The 22,754-nt window shown below is 42.4% G+C and overlaps 1 long non-coding RNA gene across 1 annotated transcript in view; it reads right to left on the reverse strand.

The window, feature by feature from the left end:
• Positions 1 to 266: 266 nt before the first annotated feature.
• LOC135051197 (uncharacterized) overlaps positions 267 to 22,754 on the reverse strand; it is a 301,200-nt gene continuing 278,712 nt past the window's right edge. Inside the window, exon 3 of the long non-coding RNA XR_010242109.1 lies at positions 267 to 929. This is a non-coding gene — a long non-coding RNA (uncharacterized LOC135051197). The remainder of the gene's footprint in view (positions 930 to 22,754) is intronic.

A 22,754-nucleotide genomic window follows, 5' to 3' on the forward strand; every position in this document is an offset into this window, starting at 1 on the left:
GAGTTTATGGATTATTTTCCACTTAGGTTCCTTCCCGACATTTACCCTTAATGTTTTCACCTGTTAAGCCACAAGCTGCCTTCTCCCGGTATTTGGGGCAGGGATCAGTGTCCACATAGTTTTGCAGGTTAACTTGGCTTTTCCGATTTTTTTGGACTATCCCTTTGATTCCGTCTCTAGTTTTGGAGTACTCTGCAGCCAGTAGAATTCATTTTTCTTGTATGATTGGCCAATTGTGGTCGATGGTCCTTCCATTCTCTCTTCTTCTTCCTCTTTCTCTCCTTTTTTTTTTTTTTTTTTAGTTGCTCTCTCTTCTTTCACTCTTTTTTCTCTCCTCCTCTCCCCTTTTCTTCTTTTCTTGGTTCTCAACTCTTCTAACTTCTCTAATTTATGTTAAAATGACATTGCGTTTACAATGTCAGTTTACTTTGTTAAACCGTATCATGGCAAACAAGTTTTGTGCTTTATACTATTGATGGATAGCAATGTATCACCATCTACTTTCTGTATGGTTCTGTATGAAGCTTTGCTACATTACTAAACATTGTAGTGTTAATGCCAAGTATTAAACTGAGTTTTTCACATGCCTGTTTCTTTTATTCATATTAAATTATAAGTCATTTTTTTCATTTAGTTTTCTAAATATGAAGCTCCTCTAATGCAATCAACATATTCTAAAAGTGAAATCAGTATAATTTATTTCTAGTCATTTTGTTGTGGCTCCAATAATCAATCCAGAGTTTGTGGTCTTCCTTTCAGCCAAAAATTCTGCTGTGCAGGGGATGGAGAATTCCAAATTCAATTTCTTAAATGCAGTTTGACATTGTCTTTATTGCAGGAACAGAACTCATTGAAGCAAAGCAGTCAGGTATAAGGTTTATAATACCATCTGTAGGACCAGCTGGAGGTAATGTCTTTCCTGAACACATCTGTGTATAGAGAATAAGAAGGTTAAGTTTGCAAAAAATACCACACAGAACAAGGGTAAGAAAAGTGCTTCTTGATCTTCAAGCATTGTTGAAGAAACTTATTCAGCATTCCATTCCAAAATATGGGAAAGAAACTAATGCCAAAATTGCAGAGAAGTCGTGGGTTACTGTGATCACAAATAAAAAATGTTTTCCTTATGTAGAATGACAAAATAGACTAGTGATGGAAATGGTTTTAAAATGGGTGACTCCCCCAAGAATGAGACACTTACAGTTGTGCTCATAAGTTTACATACCCTAGCAGAATTTGTGATTTTCTGGCCATTTGTCAGAGAATATGAATGATAACTCACAAACTTTTCTTTCACTCATGATTAGTGGTTGGGTGAAGCCATTTATTACCCCCAAGAACTTCATTTTTACCCCATTTTGGGTAATTTACCCCTGTTCCCTGACCACTGTGCTACACCAATGGCAGTTCCACCTCTGTAACAGGCCCAGTGCTGTGGATCTTTAGTGCTGGAAGCTTAGTGTTGATACAGTTGTGCTCATAAGTTTACATACCCTAGCAGAATTTGTGATTTTCTGGCCATTTGTCAGAGAATATGAATGATAACTCACAAACTTTTCTTTCACTCATGGTTAGTGGTTGGGTGAAGCCATTTATTGTCAAACAACTGTGTTTACTCTTTTTAAATCATAATGACAACAGAAACTACCCAAATGACCCTGATCAAAAGTATACATACCCTAGTTCTTAATACTGTGTATTGCCCCCTTTAACATCAATGATAGCTTGAAGTCTTTTGTGGGAGTTGTGGATGAGGCTCTTTATTTTCTCAGATGGTAAAGCTGCCCATTCTTCTTGGCAAAAAGCATCCAGTTCCTGTAAATTCTTGGGTTGTCTTGCATGAACTGCACATTTGAGATCTCCCCAGAGTGGCTCAATGATATTGAGGTCAGGAGACTGAGATGGCCACTTTATTCTGCTGTAGCCAATGACAGGTCGACTTGGCCTTGTGTTTTGGATCATTGTCATGTTGGAACGTCCAAGTACGTCCCATGCGCAGCTACCGGGCTGATGAGTGCAAATTTTCCTCCAGTATTTTCTGATAACATGCTGCATTCATCTTGCCATCAATTTTGACCAAGTTTCCAGTGCCTTTGTAGCTCACACATTTCCAAAACATCATCGATCTACCTCCGTGTTTCACGGTAGGAATGGTGTACCTTTCATCATAGGCCTTGTTGACTCCTCTCCAAATGTGACGTTTATGGTTGTGGCCAAAAAGTTCAATTTGGTCTCATCACTCCAAATGACTTTGTTCCAGAAGTTTTGAGGCTTGTCCCTCTGCTGTTTGGAGTATTGTAAGCGGGATGCTTTGTGGCATTTGCGTAGTAATGGCTTTCTTCTGGCAACTCGACCATGCAACCCATTTTTCTTCAAATGCCTCCTTATCGTGCATCTTGAAACAACCACACCACTTTTTTTCAGAGAGTCTTGTATTTCAGCTGAAGTTATTTGTGGATTTTTCTTTGCATCCCGAACAATTTTCCTGGCAGTTGTGGCTGAAGTTTTTGTTGGTCTACCTGACCGTGATTTGGTTTCCACAGAATCCCTCATTTTCCACTTCTTAATTAGAGTTTGAACACTGCTGATTGGCATTCTCAATTGCTTGGATATCTTTTTATATCCCTTTCCTGTTTTATACAGTTCAATTACCTTTTCCCGCAGATCCTTTGACAATTCTTTTGCTTTCCCCATGACTCAGAATCCAGACACGTCAGTGCAGCACTGGATGAAAGATGCAAGGGTCTTTCAGGAGTCCAGAAACTCACTGACTTTTATACACACACACTGATGACAAGCAAACAGATCATAGGTGAGGATGGTTACCTTTAGTAGCCATTCAAACCCGTTTGTGTCAACTTGTGTGCATGTTATCAGGCCAAAATCTCCAGGGTATGTAAACTTTTGATCAGGGTCATTTGGGTAGTTTCTGTTGTCATTATGATTTAAAAAGCGTAAACACAGTTGTTTGACAATAAATGGCTTCACCCAACCACTAACCATGAGTGAAAGAAAAGTTTGTGAGTTATCATTCATATTCTCTGACAAATGGCCAGAAAATCACAAATTCTGCTAGGGTATGTAAACTTATGAGCACAACTGTATCAACACTAAGCTTCCAGCACTAAAGATCCACAGCACTGGGCCTGTTACAGAGGTGGAACTGCCATTGGTGTAGCACAGTGGTCAGGGAACAGGGGTAAATTACCCAAAATGGGGTAAAAATGAAGTTCTTGGGGGTAATGGATGGCCGCGCTGCCAAGACACAGCCCCGTCCAGCACCGGCCGGCTTGCAATGTGACGTGCTGATGTCACAACGCGCTCCCTCCTGCCTGCCCTGCGCTGTGCTCCTGGCCGCCCTGTGCTGTATTCCTGGCTGCGGTGTGACGTGCTGACATCACACCATGCTCTCGCATGCCCACTCGTCCTGCGCTGTCTTGTCCTCCCTCCTCCCGCCCGCGGCCTTCCAACTCACACACAGAACTTGAAGTGTTCTGTGGCTGACAGCTGACGGAGTTCTGCAGGATCAGACAGTAGCCCACATAACAGTGGGAAATTCCCACTGACATTACTGAGGTGAGGATGTGACCATCGGTCTCTTAAAAGTCGTGTGTCCCCCCCCCCCCCTTCCCCCCTCATCCATCTTTCTTACATTCATTCTGGTGTTTTGGGGAGAAATTTTTAATTAACCCATTCATTGCCAAAAAATAATTGGTGAAAATAATAATAATATATATATATATATATATATATATATATATATATATATACACATAGTATCTCAGAAATGCCATATAAACAGTGATAATCAGTATATATGCACAATAATATATGATTTCTTCCTTTCAAATCAAGGGGGTAACGTCAGCGTATCTAAATATATTTTGGGGTAAAAGGTAAAAAAAAAAGATCCCTGACCCCTGGTGTAGCAGGTGCATTGCTCCTGAGATCTAAGGGGCCCACTGCTGCCCAGACCAGCAATGAGTTATCCCCTGTCCCCTCCCACCCCCCCCACCCCCACTGACCATTTAGAGCAATGGTAGTCATTCCGAGTTGATCGCTCGCTAGAAGTTTTTAGCAGTCGTGCAAATGCTAAGCCGCCGCCCTCTGGAAGTGTATTTTAGTTTAGCAGAAGTGCGAATGAAAGGATCGCAGAGCAGCTACAAAAAAAATTGTGCAGTTTTAGAGTAGCTCCAGACCTACTCAGAGCTTGCGATGACTTCAGACCATTCAGTTCCGGATTTGACATCACAACCAATTCCTTTGTTCGGCCAGCCACGCCTGCGTTTTTCCTGGCACGCCTGCGTTTTTTTTCGAATACTCCCTGAAAACGGTCAGTTGACACCCAGAAACGCCCATTTCCTTTCAATCACTCTGCAGCTGCCATTGCGACTGAAGATCGCTAGACCTTGTGTAAAAATACATCGCCCGTTGTGAAAGTACGTTGTGCGCACTGCGCCGCATACGCATGCGCAGAAGTGCCGCTTTTTCACTTAATCGCTGCGCTGCGAACATTTTTCACTAGGGATCAACTCGGAATGACCCCAATGTCGGATAAATGGCCCAGTGCAGAGAGCAGGGACCTTCCCCTTATATCAGGTATGCAGGGCTGACCTTGTGTGTTCCAGACTGATAGAGGAGTCCTGCCACATATCAGTGCTGATGATCACAGCCACATACTGCCTCTAATTAACATATAGCTGTACATTTTTTACCAATTCACTGCTGTCTGAGAATTAAAGGCAACTCACAATCTATATAACTGCCACTGTAAAGTCTGCTTGACCGAGTTCCAAACTGAGGAAAGCCCAAGGGGCAGGGCCCCTGTCAGGGACAGAGCAAAGGCTACTGTGTTCCTGCCCCCAAGGTACATGCCCCCTGTTCTACACACCACACAGGACATTGTGCTTATACCCATCACCCACTGCCTCCCCATCACCCTCTGCCACACCCTGCTTTTAACTGTCACCTTCTGCCTCCCCTTGCCTTGCGTTGTCAACATCTGTCTCTTCCTGCCTTACACTGACACCCCCTGCCTCTCTCTGTCACCCACTGCTGTGTGGTATATTGTGAATTTGGGTTGGGGTGGAGGAGGGGGGCCCAAATTATATTTTTCCACCACCACTCACAAGTTCTGCCACAGGTTAGTTACATCTAAGAAGGGTGGGGCACCCGTTTATTTACCTCGCCAACCAAGTGGCCGAACCCAGTGCTGACTAACACAGAACTATTTTACAAATGACAGGGATGACTACTCTTACTTTACATACGGTGATATACTGTAGCCCAAACTGAGAGTAATCTGCAACGGATTAGAACTTACTGCAGAATCAGCAAAGTATTAACATTTCCACCTTAGTGTTTGGTTATGAGCTGGAGTAAATATACTGTATAACTTACTGTACATCTTTTATTTTACCTTTATCAGTTAATACACAATGCACTAATACATTTGGCAACCACCCAGGAATATTTGGATGGTTTTAAATTTAGTAAAATAAATCCAAAAAATAAGTAATTATAGCTCTAAAGCACTAGCCGTCAAGTGTTAGCTTGGAATTACTGTGATCATTCACTATCTTCAATAAACATGAATATTTTTATCTGTCTGGCTTGTTCTTTAGACATGCTCCAGCTCATCTGTGTTTATAAATTGTTTTCTTTCACATGACCTTTCAAATGTGTTTAAAATATGCTGCTGCATTCTGAATAATTAGAATTTTTATATTCTCTTCAGCAATATCTCTATGGTTTAAAGAACGCTGTACAACATATGTGCCTAACAAAAAAATGTTCCTGTAAATTCCAAAAGGACATTCTATTACTACTTCTCATGCCCCAATAATCCTGTAATACTCATCAATAGCGATGCCAATCAAACGTGCACAGTCAATGGGAATTTTTTTCTGCTCCTGCCAATTCATTTAATAAAAAACCTGTATCAAAGTTTTGTTCTTGTTAACCTTTTAAAAGCACTCAGTATTCTTATTTAAATTGTACACTGAAGTGTAAATTTAGGGGCTTGTGGTTGCCTCCCTTTTGCTTGCTATCTATAATTTTTTCATGGATATGGCCACACCTTAAATAATATCAGTTTACAACCAGAGTTATGTGAAATCTGCCACTAATGTTGGGTGCCACTAAAGGGCCCCATACACTAGAACGATAATGCCCGATTTCATCCGATTTCGGGCATTTGGCCAGATATATTGGGTGATATCGGGCATTTTGGAGGTGTTTCTGATCCGATGCGCGTTTTTCCAGATTGAACGTGCTGCACTAGCGGTCATGTCCGACCCCGAAGGCATGACTGGGATTGCCCAAGATATATTGTATGCAAAAGGACAGCATACAATGTATCTTGGGCGATCCTGCCACCCGGGAGGCTGCTGGGGTGATTGCCTGCGACATGACGGTCGGACATGTTGCATAAGTGTATGGGGCCCTTAATACTGGATGCACATCTGATAGAGTTGCCATGCTAGGGACTATACATTTCTCTGGCTGGGTCCACAGGTTGTCCACAGGATAACATTGGGATATGCCGGAGCGACAGCGGAAATGGCACCAAACGGTCACAAGCTTTCTGGCCTCCCAGGATACATCAGGGCTTCACCATATAATCCCGCCCACTGACTCAGTCAAATCAGTTTTTGGTTTGGTGCGGCAGGAGCCGGACCATGGTCACTGGGCTGCTGTTAATAAAGCAGCCTGAAGCTTTTATTATTTTATTTTTATAGTCTTACTATGTTTTTTGAGTGACTTTTCTTAACAGTGTCTTAAACGCATATTAGAAAGAGTCGCTCCAACAACTCCCCACCGGGTTGCAACAACGCTTACCTTCGCGGTATAGTGCTGTCTCGATGGGCGTCTGTGTCGGATGATTCTAGCAGGTCCAGCAGACATAACCAGGCTGTGGCCGGAGCATGGGGAGAAGGTAAGTCTATGGATTTCCACTTACTAGGGGTTCCGGACACAGCTACACTGTATTGGTGGAGACTACAAACAGTGTGTTGATGCATCGACCACTCTTAGGTGCAACAGCGCTATGCCTTAGGGATCATAGGCGCCAGGACTAGGTTGAGGCCGCGATTCTAGAGTTTAAGTCAACAGGGGGAATTAGACGCTCTCCTGGCCGCCCCTCCCCCAAGTTCATGACCAGTTTCCGCGCGTCTCCCGTCCATGAACTGAATGACCTCACTTCCGTCTCAGACGCTACCACGAGGGTACTCGGTCGCAACTTAGATGCTGCGGTTGTGTACACTAGAGTTGTCGGACCGAGTCGCAGGCTTTAGCGTCTGCATACACGTGGCAATCACTGAGCGTCCGTGTCCGTTAGTGAGTGTCCGTGTCTTTTCATCAGTTATCAGAACGGCAGTTGCTTACCAGTAGCGTCTGAATCCACTCAGCGTCTTGCGAGCGTATTGATGGATATGGAAGTGTGGTTACTCTCCCTGTATCCCGCTCTATGGAGGAAGGGTTATACAGTACTAAAATTCTCTCTACTTGTTAGTATGAATTGTTAATTTTGGTACATATTGCATATGAGACCTGTATATTACTGTTGTTTCTGCATGTTATGTTTGGAAAAAAAACAGTTAAAAACAGAAATACAATTTTCCTACTTACTTGTAAGTTATTATGATGGTGATTGTATTCTCATATGGCAATGTTTAATGTTTTAACATGTGACTGACTGCTAGTATGTGTGCTGACATTTTTATGTGGTCAGTCCTGTTCTGAACCTCAATTCTGGTGCACGGTTGTGGTCAGATTGTATATATGTGTATATATATATATATATATATATATATATATATATATCGGTGATTTTCAGTCACAAATTGTGTAGTCATAAACAGAATATTACCATGTCTGTGAGCAGCAAAAGTGACGAGGAGAATTTATCAGGCACTCCTACATCCCTAACATGTTTATCTTGTAAATCAGGGTTAATTGGTATAGGCCAATTGGTCACTTATGAGGGGTTATGTGTGAACTGTTTTGCTTTTCAGCAAAGTAAAAAACAGGAATTGGTTCAACATCCAGCAGAGCCACCATGGAGTATGTTCGCACACACATTGTCTTCAATAGCGGACAGGTTAACTCCGGCAGCACCACCCCAGGGAATAGGTTACACTATTAACCCATACATGCAGCTCCCTTCCTACGGTTTGGTTCCAGTAGCCTCTACAAGTAACCAAGGTACAGGTAAGACTAAGACAGATACGTCTAGGTTGCAGACTACACAAGATGATACAACAGATGTATATTCAAATACTCCGTATTATGATCAATCGCAGAGTTTCAGCTCAGAGGATGTAGCTGAACTTATTGATGCAATGAAGGCTATTCTCTCTTTGGAGGAAACAGCCAAAACGGTGTCAAAATCAAAAGCACCTGTGTTTAAACAAACAAAAACAGTTAAGACTGAATTCCCAGCATCAGAGGATCTGATGGAAATGATGGAAGAATCTTAGGCGATGCCCAGTAAGAAATATAAGATTCCGAAAAAATTGGATTCTTATTATCCATTTCCTGCTGCGGATTGTTCAAAAAGAGAGGTTCCTCCGAAAGTAGATGCACATGTACTGCGACTCGTGCATAAATCTGCTTTACCATTGTCATCTACCTCACTAAATGATGTCACTGACAAAAGGGTAGATAGCTTCTTGAAAAATATATTTTCTCTCTCAGGAGCAGTGGTAAAGCCTGCTATGGCCTCAGCCTGGATGGTAAGGGCAATGGTGGAATGGATGGAGGAACTAGAGAATGGCCTCTCCCCTCTTAATAGGGAGCAGGAGTATCATCTAGGTCGTTTAAGACAAGCTGCCCAATATTTGGAAGAAGCAGCAATTGATATCGGTATGATTGCTTCTAAAGCATCAGCCTTGACAGTAGCCGCTCATAGAGCAGTTTGGCTACGCACTTGGAAAGCAGATGCTGAATCCAAGAAAGAATTGGAAGCATTGCCTTTCATTGGAAATATATTGTTTGGGAAACAATTGTCAGATATTCTAGAATCGGAAGCTGAATCCAGAGAGGTCCGATTTCCGGCTAGTTATAACCCTAAGACTAGGGGTTCAAAGTTTCACCCATTTCAATGGCAAGGCAAAGCGAAAGCTAAAGAGGAGTCTAAGCAACCCCAGTTCAATAGATCTGCCAGGGGTAGGAAGCAATGGGCTAGTAGAAAGCCAGCTTCCAAGCCTGAACAGAAACCATCAGCCTGAAGAGACGGGCCTCCACCTGGAGGATTCCAGGGTTGGGGGCTGACTCCTTCATTTTGCACACATATGGCAACAGTCGACGACAGATGCTTGGGTGCAGAAGGTGGTATCTCGCAAGTATGGGTTCCCATTCAGGAGGCAGCCTCCTCAAAGATTTTTTTGCACCAGCGCGTCTCATATAGAGTCGAAGGCCAATGCCCTGCAAGAGGCAGTTCAGAAATTGCTTCAGTCGGGTGTGATTGTGCCAGTACCTCCATCACAATGGGGACAGGGTTTTTACTCCAATCTATTTTTGATTCAGAAGCCAAATGGGTCATTCCGACCAATTCTCAATCTCAAAATGTTAAACAAATACATTTGGATTCCAAGGTTCCACATGGAGACATTACGCTCCATAATGTTGGCTATGGAACCGGGAGATTACATGGTATCTCTGGATATACAGAATGCTTACCTACATGTGCCTATAACAAGGTCTCATCAATGTTACCTCAGGTTTGCCATCCTCCAGGAACATTTTCAGTTCCAAGCCTTGCCCTTCGGGCTAGCAACAGCACCCAGGGTGTTTACGAAAATTATGGTGGTTATGGCAGCTTATCTCTGCAAGCAGGGGATAAGATTATTTCCATACCTCGATGACCTGTTAATCCTAGCACATTCGCAGGAGTTACTTTTGAGCCATCTTCAACAGACAGTAGTTTGTTTACAGAGACACGGGTGGCTCATAAACTGGGAAAAGTCGTCTCTGAATCAGTCACAGCGGATGGTCCATTTGGGGGCCATATTGGATTCAGGTCTACAGAAAGTTTTCTTACCAGAGAAAGAGATAGCCAAGGTGCAGGTCATGACTCAGGAAGCATTGCACACTCAGACAATGTCAGTCCATGCAGCAATGCGACTGTTGGGTCTGATGGTGTCAACCTTCGACATGGTGAAATATCCGCAATTCCACTCCAGATCACTACAGCACCTTATTCTGACCAAATGGAACGGAAATCATCAGACAATAAAAAAACAGATGATAAAGTTTCCAGTAAACGTAAAAAGGTCTCTAGAGTGGTGGCTACAGACAGGCCGTTTAAACAAGGGGAGACCCTTTTGGATAAAAGAATGGCAAGTCCTGACAACAGATGCCAGTCTTCAAGGCTGGGAAGCGGTACTCGAAAGCCTTTGGTTTCAGGGAAAATGGTCCATAAGGGAAAGTCGCCTGCCAATAAATCTGTTGGAAATAAGGGCCATTTATATGGCGCTAGTTCAGGCAAAGGACAGTCTGCAAGGAAGACCGGTCCAGATTCGCTCAGACAATGCAACAGCAGTAGCGTACCTCAATCATCATGGAGAGCAATCATCACAGCAAAAGATTGATGGAGGAAGTAACTCCCATACTAAGGTGGGCAGAACTCCATCTTCCAGCATTGTCAGCAGTGTTTGTTCCAGGGGTACTGAACTGGGAAGTGGATTTTCTCAGTCGACACACCATTCAGGAAACAGAATGGACCTTACACCCAGAAGTGTTTCAGACAATAGTGAACAGATGGGGTCTATCAGAAATAGACCTCATGGCGTCTCGTCTAAACAACAAAGTTCCGAGGTACGGATCAAGAACAAAGGATCCCGGAGCGGTCCTTGTAGACGCACTCTCAGTGAAATGGAAATTTCATCTGGCATATCTGTTCCCTCCAATCTCTCTGTTACCCAGAGTAGTGAGGAAAATAAAGCAAGCAAAAGGAGCCATAATTCTAATAGCTCCAGCTTGGCCAAGAAGGCATTGGTACACAGATCTACTAAGGATGTCCGTGGAAGCACCGATACTGCTCCCTCAACGTCCAGATCTGCTAATGCAGGGTCCTTGTTGTCACAGCCATCTGGATCGTCTGTTTTTGATAGCGTGGCTGTTGAAACCTCTATCCTAGAAGCTAGAGGATTTTCAAAACAAGTAATTCAAACTATGCTTAGAGCAAGAAAGCCTTCTTCAGCTCGTATTTATCATCGGATATGGCAAGCCTATATTCATTGGTGTAGTGAAAAAAGTTTGAATCCAAGATCTTTTAAAGTATCCAGTATTTTGGATTTCCTTCAAGCAGGATTGGATAAGGGTTTGAAAGTAGCTTCCTTGAGAGTTCAAGTATCGGCATTAACTGTATGGTTTCAGCGAAAGATTGCAGATTTAAAGGATGTGCGTACTTTCTTTCAGGGAGTGGTACACATTCAACCTCCATTTGTTCCTCCTGCAGCTCCCTGGGATTTGAATCTAGTTCTTAAATTCCTTCAGGGACCTCCGTTTGAACCACTTAAGAGAGCAGATCTTAAATGGTTAATGGCTAAAGTACTCTTTCTACTGGCAATGGCTTCAGCTAGAAGAGTATCAGATTTAGGAGCACTGTCGTGTAAGTCTCCTTTCCTAAGTTTTTTTCCAGATGAAGCAGTTCCCAGAACTAGATCTGGTTATCTTCCGAAGGTGGTTTCAAAGTTTCTCCTTAACGAAGAGATTGTAGTCCTAGCTTTTCAGTTATCGGGACTTTCTGCGGGAGAAGTGTCGCTGGACGTAGTCCGAGCATTAAGAATCTACATAGATCGTACTAGTGCCATCATAAAAACAGATTCTCTCTTCATCCTCTATGGATTTCATAGAAGAGGAGGGCCTGCTAGTAAACAGACGCTGGCAAGATGGCTCCGAATGGTAATATCAGAAGCTTATTCTCATGCAGATCTCCCTACACCGGCTAATGTCTCTGCTCACTCTACACATAAGGTAGGTCCTTCATGGGCAGCACAACATGGTGCTTCAGCAGAACAGATTTGTAAGGCAGCCACATGGTCTTCCATAAACACATTCATCAGACATTATTCCTTGGATACTTTTGCCTCTCATGACGCAGAATTCGGGCGAAAGGTTCTCCTGTGCAATCAGGAGCGTCCCCACCACTAAAAATGGCTTTGGGAATCCCAATGTTATCCTGTGGATAACCTGTGGACCCAGCCAGAGAAATAGACGTTATGGTAAGAACTTACCGTTGATAACATGATTTCTCTTATGTCCACAGGTATCCACAGGGGTCCCACCCTGAAGCACCTGATTTGAGGATCTTTACAATCACTAAACCTCTTCCCTCTTGCATGGAAGGTTGTGCATGTGTGTTCTTATCGCCTGAATAGGTTTCTACCTGATGCTCCTGCCTAATTGCTGTGGAAAGGACTGATTTGACTGAGTCAGAGGGCGGGATTATATGGTGAAGCCTCAATGCATCCTGGGAGGCCAGAAAGCTTGTGAACGTTTGGTGCCATTTCCGCTGTCGCTCCGGCATATCCCAATGTTATCCTGTGGATACCTGTGGACATAAGAGAAATCACGTTATCAACGGTAAGTTCTTACCATAACGTCTATTTTTGGGGGCTTAAAGACAACACAACACACTACACAATTATAGTTCTGTTCAAAATTATCATCTGTCCTTAAAATCATCACACCGATATCGTGTGACACTAATAGACAATAGTGCTTTTGTGGTGGGAAATACAAATTCATTATAATAATGAACTGGACCCAGGGCCAGCACTACAACTAGGCAACTTTAGGCAGATGCCTAGGACACCGGCATCTGGAGACTACCAGTCTGGAGGAGCTGGCTGCCACATCATTGAAGCGCACTACAGTGGTGAGTGCTGGAGATGGAATGGAGACAGAGGATTGGAGGAGCATTAGATGGGAGGATGGCCTGAGGTAAGTTAACACCTGGATAGAAAACATAGACATGACTGGTGGGTGGGTTTAGTTGGGGGACAGTACAGAGAGTGGGGTGTGCACATAGAGCAAATCAAAATCTGACGATGGCAGGGGAAGAGAGCATAGTACACACAATCCATAATTATGGAAGGGCTAGTAAAGGCAGGGTCGGACTGGCTCACAGGAGTACAGGTGAAACCCCTGTTGGGCCCTACTACGTGAGGGCCTAACCACTAATCTAGGGATCAGGTTCCAGACTGTGCATTTGAATTCTAAATAATATATATATATATATATATATATATATGTTACATTATACTGCACAGGACTATGGTGTATTTTCTACAGTCCATTACTATTAGTCTGGTACATTATTGTGCATGCACTAGCATTATTGACTATACATATTTATCAAGGGGCCCAGGCCAAGCCTCTGAGATGGGTGGCCCCACCCCCTCTGGAGGCTGAACTCACCCCTAAGCATGGGCACCTACCACTGCATTCCCCCACTGGGCCCTTCATGCCCCAGTCCAACATTGAGTACAGGACATAATGGTGTGTGTTTGTGGGTGTGGGGTAACAATATAAAAAAAATATATGAGGAGGGTGCTGCTGCACATTACAGAATATACAGATTATGGAGTATAAAACATAATACAGATACAAAAGGCAAAGTGGGGAGAGCACTATGCAGGACATAGATTAGGGGAAGCAGCATAATACTAGACAAAGAAAAAAATGTAAAGAGAATAATCTAAAGCAGTGATAGCCAATCCTGGTCCTCGAGAGCTACCAACAGTCATGTTTTCCAGTTTACCTAGCAGGTGCACAGGTGCACTCATTACTCACTGACACATTTTAAAAGATCCACAGATGGAGCTAATTACTTAACTTGTGATTCTATGAGGAGACCTGGAAAACATTAACTGTTGGTAGCTCTCGATGACCAGGGTTGGCTACCGCTGATCTAAAGATTTGAATTATTGTCATTTTAGATTAATATTCCCTCTTTACAAAACTGATTATTGATTAATTGTGACTGTCTGGAGGCTACAAATAAATTAGTTTATTTTGAAGGGTAGTAGAACAAGATTAATGCAACAATGTCACAAGACAGTCACAATTAAATCCTCATTCTCCAAAAAAATGTTATCCACTCCCCTTCCCCAAACTGGTTGACCACTGGTACTCATCCTCACCCCCAGTCAATGTCTAATGTTACAGTATCTAACACACCCAGCTAGCCTACATTCACATTTAATTGCACAAAGGCCGGATGTACAATGTATGAATGAAACAGGCATTTCAATTAAGCAACAGGTACTGTAGGGCTTAGTTGAAGGTCCCATTGTAGTTTAACACTTTGGGGGAGGGAGGACTATGAACCGCAGTATGTTTAAAGTACAAGCTACAATATAACCTCAATACATTATTTTACAGCATTGAGAAGTGTATTTTGTGTCAGGTAACAATACAAATAATAATTTCATTTAATTTAGGGCCTAATTTATGGGTGTACTACGTTATGCGGCTGACGGGATCCTGGCGCCCAGCATACCGGCGCCTGGATCCCAACCACCGGCATGCCAGCAGCGGGCCAAGCATAAAAAAGAGCCCCTTGCGGGCTTGGCAGCGTGTATTCTCCCTCCAGGGGTGTTGTGGACCCCCCAAGAGGAAGAATAGTTGTCGGTATGCCGGCCAGAGCCGGCCCTAACCAATATGATGCCCTAGGCAAGATTTTGGCTGGTGCCCCCTAGCGCCACCACTGGTTTCGCCTATGACCTTGCACCTCTTTCCCAGCACCATCACTCCTCACCCATTGCAGGCCTTATTTTGGTGTTTGTACCCCCTATATTTTAAATAGGAACAGTTCGCACATTTGGCACACAGCCCAAAAAGGGGGGTGTTTTTGCTGGCAAGGGGCATGGCCACACAATAGTAACCCCAATTCCAATTACGCCACACAGTACTGCAACTTTATTCACATTTGATCATACGATAGTGTCCATAATTCATATTACATCCCACAGTAGTATCACTTTACCTTATAAATGTTACTCCTCACAGTAGAGCCCCTTATTCACATTACATCACACTGAATTGCTCCTTATTCACATTACACCACACCCTATTTCTCTTTATTCACATTAGACAACACAGTAGTGCCCTTTCTATATGCATTGCCACATAGTAGAGCACCTTATACACATAATGCCACAGAGTAATGCCCCTTACACATATGAGACACATTATTAATGTCCTTATAAACATAATGCACCTTACGCATTATGACAACCTTTATTAATGTCTTTTTACACATAATGTCCCTTACACATTTGCTGCACGTTATTAGTGCCCCTATACGCATAATGACACACATACAGTAGTACCCTGTTACACATATGCCGCACATTATTAATGCCCTCATACACATAATGACACACATAGTGCCCCTTACACATATATTGCACATTATTAATGCATTTTTACTTGACACACATAATTCTCCTTACACATATTCTGAACACTACTTCACAACCAACCCACTCACATGCACACAACACTCACCTCTGCTTGGATACAGATGTGTCCTCATAAATCTTGCCTCAATGCTAACATCGGGCACCTTTTTTATTATGAAAACGCATCTTATTTGCATTGCTATGTGGCTAGGATGCACAAGCAGCTTCTACTGATTAAAATGATATGCAGCATGCCTATATACTGTGTGGGACTGTGGCTGTATCTGTATATGAAATGTTACACACAGAATATAGGCATGCCGCATATCATTTTAATCAGCAGAAGCTGCTGATGCCCCTAGACATATCAAATGCCCTAGGCAATTGCCTAGTTTGCCTATGCTTATGGCCGGCTCTGATGCCGGCAGTCAGGATCCCGACGCCGGTATGCTGAGCGCAAGGATCCAGACAGCCGGCATATCAAATGCCTACCCCCAAGAGGGAGAATAGTTGTTTGTATGCCGGCCGTCGGGATCCTGGTGCTGGTATGTTGAGCTGGCATATCAAATGCCTCCCCTAATTTATGTTTGTACGTAATGCCAATGTTCACGCAACAAATCGTTTTTCAGCAGACTACATATGTGCCGCAATCGCACTGTGCATGCGCCAAGGTAACTTTGCAATGCCACTTACAGTGAGTGTTTCATAGCAAAGTTATTGACAGGAAGAGACTGTTTGCGGGAGGTAATGGGTAGTGCAACGCAGACAACGCAGGCATGTCACGGCCATTTGCAGGGCATGTGTCTGCCTTTAGCTGTGATCATGTATATAAAGAAACATGGCTCCAGCATTACTACTGCTGCGGCCAGTATGCCAGGCCATAGACTCACTAGAGGAGTCGATGTTCATCGTTATTGCAACAATGCTGCGTACGTGTACACAGATGCCGAGGACTTTGCGTTGGCTTCCGTGGGCATATACATTCTTTCTGGAGCGGCAGCTTCATATGCGATGATTAGCAAGTCTGTAGCCTGAACAATCGCAGCTGTGTAGGCATGTGTGTACATACATGAATTAGTGTAAGATTGCTACAGTAGATGTCCTGTGGAGTGACCCATAACGGCGCGTGTAGCAAAAAAGGATATTCTCCATGTGTAAAATGTAATGAATGTTGTCAACACCTTCTTTATTTCAGGATTTCTTCAAAGATTCTGTAACGTAAATGTTGTGTGGAGCAAATCAAATCCATTTGAACCCACTGTCTGCCAATAGTTTGGAAGGTATTGGAAAGACATCTGTTGTTACAATAAGAATCAGCTCTGTCCATCCAAATTATTTGGCTATACTGCAATGGAAACACATGGATCAGCTCACCTTCCAGTGATTATTGACTTTCTAGACGAGATATATTTTTTTGTTGTATGTTTTTAAATGATTTCTAACACAGTCAAGAATATGAGTAGATAAAAGTTGGTTGTAGTTTTCCTTAAATTGCCTATTTGTAAAGTGAATAGGGTTTTTGCTTTCGGGTTTCAAAATAGTTACATAAGTTATTCAAAAAAATAAAAACAAAATTAAAAAAAAAGAGTTAATTGTGAATGTCACAGAAATTCCCCTTATATCCTGGTTGCTCATCGCATTCTTCCACATTTCAGACCTCTGTCTCCCTCTTTGCATTTCTTTATCTGCAGTACAGAAGGTCTCCTCAGTGCTAATATATACACTGCTCAAAAAAATAAAGGGAACACTTAAACAACACATCCTAGATCTGTATGAATGAAATATTCTTATTAAATACTTTGTTCTTTACATAGTTGAATGTGCTGACAACAAAATCACACAAAAATTATCAATGGAAATCAAATTTATTAACCCATGGATGTCGGGATTTGGAGTCACACTCAAAATTAAAGTGGAAAAACACACTACAGGCTGATCCAACTTTGATGTAATGTCCTTAAAACAAGTCAAAATGAGTATCAGTAGTGTGTGTGGCCTCCACGTGCCTGTATGACCTCCCTACAACGCCTGGGCATGCTCTTGATGAGGTGGCGGATGGTCTCCTGAGGGATCTCCTCCCAGACCTGGACTAAAGCATCCGCCAACTCCTGGACAGTCTGTGGTGCAACGTGGCGTTGGTGGATGAAGCGAGACATGATGTCCCAGATGTGCTCAACTGGATTCAGGTCTGGGGAACGGGTGGGCCAATCCATAGCATCAATGCCTTCATCTTGCAGGAACTGCTGACACACTCCAGCCACATGAGGTCTAGCATTGTCTTGCATTAGGAGGAACCCAGGGCCAACCGCACCAGCATATGGTCTCACAAGGGGTCTGAGGATCTCATCTCGGTACCTAATGGCAGTCAGGCTACCTCTGGCGAGCACATGGAGGGCTGTGCGGCCCCCCAAAGAAATGCCACCCCACACCATTACTGACCCACTGCCAAACCGGTCATGCTGGAGGATGTTGCAGGCAGCAGAACGTTCTCCTTGGCGTCTCCAGACTCTGTCACGTCTGTCACATGTGCTCAGTGAGAACCTGCTTTCATCTGTGAAGAGCACAGGGCGCCAGTGGCGAATTTGACAATCTAGGTGTTCTCTGGCAAATGCCAAACGTCCTGTACAGTGTTGGGCTGTAAGCACAACCCCCACCTGTGGACGTTGGGCCCTCATACCACCCTCATGGGCCAATATTTACTAATATTCGTGTTTGAGTCGGTTTGTGTAGTGTTTAAACTCGTTTTGTATCGGGTACATTTTCATGCAACTTTTTGAATCCATATACGCAAAGTTACGAAGCAGTCGACTTTATTGTTTTCGTGTTTTCCGATGTCGATGCCAGTCGGTTTTTTTTGGCACATTTACGGCCGTCATTGTCGTTTGCGTACGTGTTTTTGTTGTATTTGCAGGTTTTTTTCCTAAGTTAAACGCGGCAGGGTTTTTTTTTCCCGCGCCGCATTTTCACTTTCAGTTTCGATTTTCATCCCCGTTCGTGATTGGTTGTGTTTAAGATGGTAGGAGTGTCTGCGTGCAACCATATAAATACGCCCCAAACCGTCAACACCTCGTGGGTTTAGTTAGTGGTGAGGAGGAGGGAGGTTGTGCTGTGGAGGTAGGTGAATTTGTGTTTTGAAGAGGAGTGGTGGTAGCGATTTCTGAGTGTGGTATTGTGTTTGAAAGTCGTCTGTCATTCTTGTTGTCTTGTGTTTTGTGGTTTTGTCTCATTTTTAGTCCAAGTTATTTTTCTTTATAGTCCCTTGTCAGTGTGTGTGTGTGTGTGTGTGTGTGTGCGTGTGTGTGTGTGTGTGTGTGTGTGTGTGTGTGTGTGTGTTGTGTAGTGGTAGTGGAGGAGTGTGTTGTTTGTCTTTTTTTTCCCTGTGTTAACTGTTTACACACACAATTATGTGTGACTCAGAGGTGGAGGGTGTGAGTGAGGGGGAGGAGGTTGGACAGGTGGAGGAGGTGAGTGTTAGTGAGGTTAGTGAGGTGGAGGAGGTGGGTGAGGTTGCTGCAGCAGCCTCAAGTGATAGTGACAGTCAGAGTGCTCCGCAGCCACGCACCACTACTAAGACTGGGCGGAATGTTAAGTTTAGTTTTGCTGAAAATGTGGCATTGGTGCGTGAGCTGATGAAGTATCAGAGGCAGCTATTTGGCCCTGAGTCCGCCAAGGTGCCAACACGGAGGAAGACGGTGTTGTGGGCGAAAGTAGTTGCTGCTGTCAATAGTGAGGGGGTGGTCAAGCGGACGGAGGACATGTGCCGCAAACGGTACTATGACATAAAGCGACGTGTCAAGTCCAAAATGGCCAAGGAGGCCAAGGAGGCTCGGAAAACCGGTGGTGGGCAGCCCTATATTGCAAGTTATCTGGAGTATGAGGAGCCCATGCGGAGTGTAATACCTCCAGAAGTTGTCTCTGCAACCCATGTCCGGGATTCAGATAGGCCCAGGAAGAATGGTGAGCATGTTTATTTGCATTTTTTAAATTTATTATTATTTGTTTTTTTTTGTAATGTGTGTCATGTGACGTTGCATATTACTCCCATCTTCAAGTGTGTGTCAGCAAATACATTGTTTTGGTTAATGTTTTATATAAAAGTCAATGTAACATCTTACTTTATTGTATGTCATGTGTTTTTCAGACTGCTTTTTTGCATGTGTAGTTTGGACTTGGTGTGTCTCTGAATTGTCCTGCAATAATGTTTTCCTTTTGCTTGTTTTTTTTTATAAAATAGTGACTATGTTTTATATTTAAGTGATCTATGTGGTTTTTTTTAGTTAAAAAGTGGTTGTGATGTTAGAGGCTGGAGAACTGGAAAGTGGTTTGGAAGCCACTTACATGTGTAATGTCATCTTTAGATAATGTTAATTATTTAATTTAAAAAATCTTTTTTTTTATTTGCTTTTATTTGTACCGTGACACCACACTGCAGTGTTTTTTTTTTTACAAATTGCTGCATTTTGTTTTTGCTCATATAGTGGTAATGTGTCTTTGGAGTGCCACATCACAGAGCAAATTAGATATTGCATCTGTAATATTTTTCCTTCCAATACAAAATGAAGTTGTGTTTTTTTTTTATTTTTTAAAACATTTCCTTGAACTTGTGGCCTATGTCAGTGTCCTGTACATGTTTTCCTGTGTTGATGTTGCCATAGTGCATATGTGTTTTGGTCATTGTTTTTTTTTTCTTTTCTTTTTTTTTCTGGTCCTTATGTTTGTTTTAATTAAAAACCAAGCATTTCTAAAATAATAAATGTTTATAAGCATAATGGGTGGATGTATACACAATAGCATGATTTTTTAATATAATTCATTTTATACAGTGTCTGAAAAAAGCAGCACTCCTCGTCGGCCAGTAACTCCTATCACATCTGATGATGATGACGCTGCGGAAGCAGGTAAAGTGTCCATTGTAGTATAGGGTATGCTTGTAAAGGAATGGCCATAACAAAATTGCACTTTCATTAAAAGGTCCATCAAAAGAAGTATGGAGCAGCAGAAGTGGCACTTCTGAAAGACATCACCACAAAAAACCTGTGGCCGAAAAGAAAGCAAGGTCGTATGTCTCGGGCCTAACACAGCAGGCTACCCCACCACGAAGATTATCGTCCGTATGTTCTGTACCCCCACTCCAAATTTTGGACACACCTCCAAGGCGTCATCCACACTCCCTTCATCTTGATTGTGAGTATCAAACTGTAAAAAATGTGTTAAAATTCAGTACGTAATCAAAATATTTCATAACCGCATTAAGTTAAAACACATCAAAAAAGTAAATACTTACCACAGTAAGTAAAAGCTGAAATGTAATCCAAGCTAAATGTCCTTGTCCACATCCAGTAAAGATATGTATGTCCACTTGAGCCATACAGTATGACATTGTGTGTAAGATGCTGCAACAAAAAAGCATGTTTGTTTTATTGAAAAAAGTAAGGTTGTTTTTCAACATTTCACATGTGTGTTTGAGGTAACATTGCAAAATACATATAAAAACATTACTATGTTTGAATGAACAAAGCTATAAGGTAAGACATTATGTATTTCAATGTGTTTTTATGGTGGAGTATGTGTGAGCTACAATAAAACTAAAGTGTTTGCTTTCACAATTAAGTAACCAGACACATTTGCCACAAACAGGCATATGTATGTATTTAAGCTATGAGTGATGATGTTGCTAGGCAGAATAGTTGAAAGCAACAGTGAATCACATGTGTTCCATGGGGTAAATTTACTAAGATGGGCATTCTATTGAAGATGGGATGTTGCCTATAGCAACCAATCAGATTCCAGGTATTATCTTCTAGAAGGTGCTAGATAAATGAGAAGTAGAAGCTGATTGGTTGCTATGGGCAACATCCCATCTTAAATAGAACTCCCATCTTAGTAAATTGCCCCCCATGTGTAGTGATTTGTTTACATTTCTCAAACATATGGATAGCTAACGGAGATTTGTTTAATATTTCAGCTTCTAGTCCTGGGAACAGCATCCCTCCACAACAACAGCAACACAGTGACATGGAGGAGACAAACATCTTAGAAATGCAGCCCTTAATGCAAGGAATGAGCCCCCCAGCACCTGTGAGTACACCACCACAGCAAAGCACACCAATACCACAACACAGCCCAACAACACCAGGAACACAAGGCCCTGATCAGGTGTTTTGGACCATTTGGGCTAGACAGCAGGCCACTAATGAGGATTGCCTGCGTAAGCAGACACAAATGTTTGCAAGCCTACCATCTCACCTCAGAAGAATATCAAGAAATCTGAGTAGACAAAATGAACAAACAACCAGAATAGACAATACCATGGAACTCATGCGTACAGACATTACACAGGTCATGGGCAACTTACAGCGCATAATGAAAGAACAGCACAGACAACAGCAAAGTTATATGAGCATTTTTCAAAACAATCAAAAGATTAATGAAAGTTTATTCCGAATAGTAGACAATCAAAATGCTGCTACAATTGAACTCAATGCCACCCTCACTAACCTGAATGAAACACTCAGATGCATGCACCAACAGCAAACAAGCAGCAGTTCTGGTACGACTACTCCAAATATCACGCCAGTCTCAACACCACCAAGACGGTCCACCAGAGCAAGACAACATGACAGTGCTAAAGGCAAAGGGCAGGACAAGCAGCCACCCAAAAAAATGTGGAAAAAAAAACAAGTTAGACATTTGTGATAAGTAACTAAAAAAAGTTAGCAAGTGTTTTTGTTGCTAAAATAATATAACACTTAGCTCCTTGACCCTTTTTTCAACATCATTAATTATAAGTGGGCCAAAAAAAAACACATAAATTTAGGACGCAAATTTATTCATTACCATTTTTATTTGGTATTGGAGGAGGGAAATGTTGATGGAGCCACACATACATGTTAGCAGGAAGTAAACTGACCACTTGATTATTTTCTAATCATTACTCTTTCTAGATTCCAATCATTCTCTTTGCCTGCAGATACAATAATTGCCAGCCAGGCTGAATGTCTTTAGCAGGAAGTAAACTGACTACTTGATTTTTTTCTAATCATTACTCTTTCTAGATTCCAATCATTCTCTTTGCCTGCAGACAATCCAAAATACAATGTTAGTGATACATATCTTAGCTATCTTATCTATACAACATTACAAGAAGAACACAATTGAGTTGTGTAAAAAGCTTGTAATATGTTGCCTTTGTTTTGTTTGAAAAACATTGTCCAAATGAATGTCAGTATTGTTGGGACATGTTTGTGTGTGTTAAAAATTATTAAGAATGTTTTGACACGTGATGCTGAAACAAACATATATGTAATTTTACAACAAAAAGCACAAACTGTGTATAATAAT

The sequence above is a fragment of the Pseudophryne corroboree genome, chromosome 2, assembly GCF_028390025.1.
Source record: "Pseudophryne corroboree isolate aPseCor3 chromosome 2, aPseCor3.hap2, whole genome shotgun sequence".
NCBI lineage: Eukaryota > Metazoa > Chordata > Amphibia > Anura > Myobatrachidae > Pseudophryne > Pseudophryne corroboree.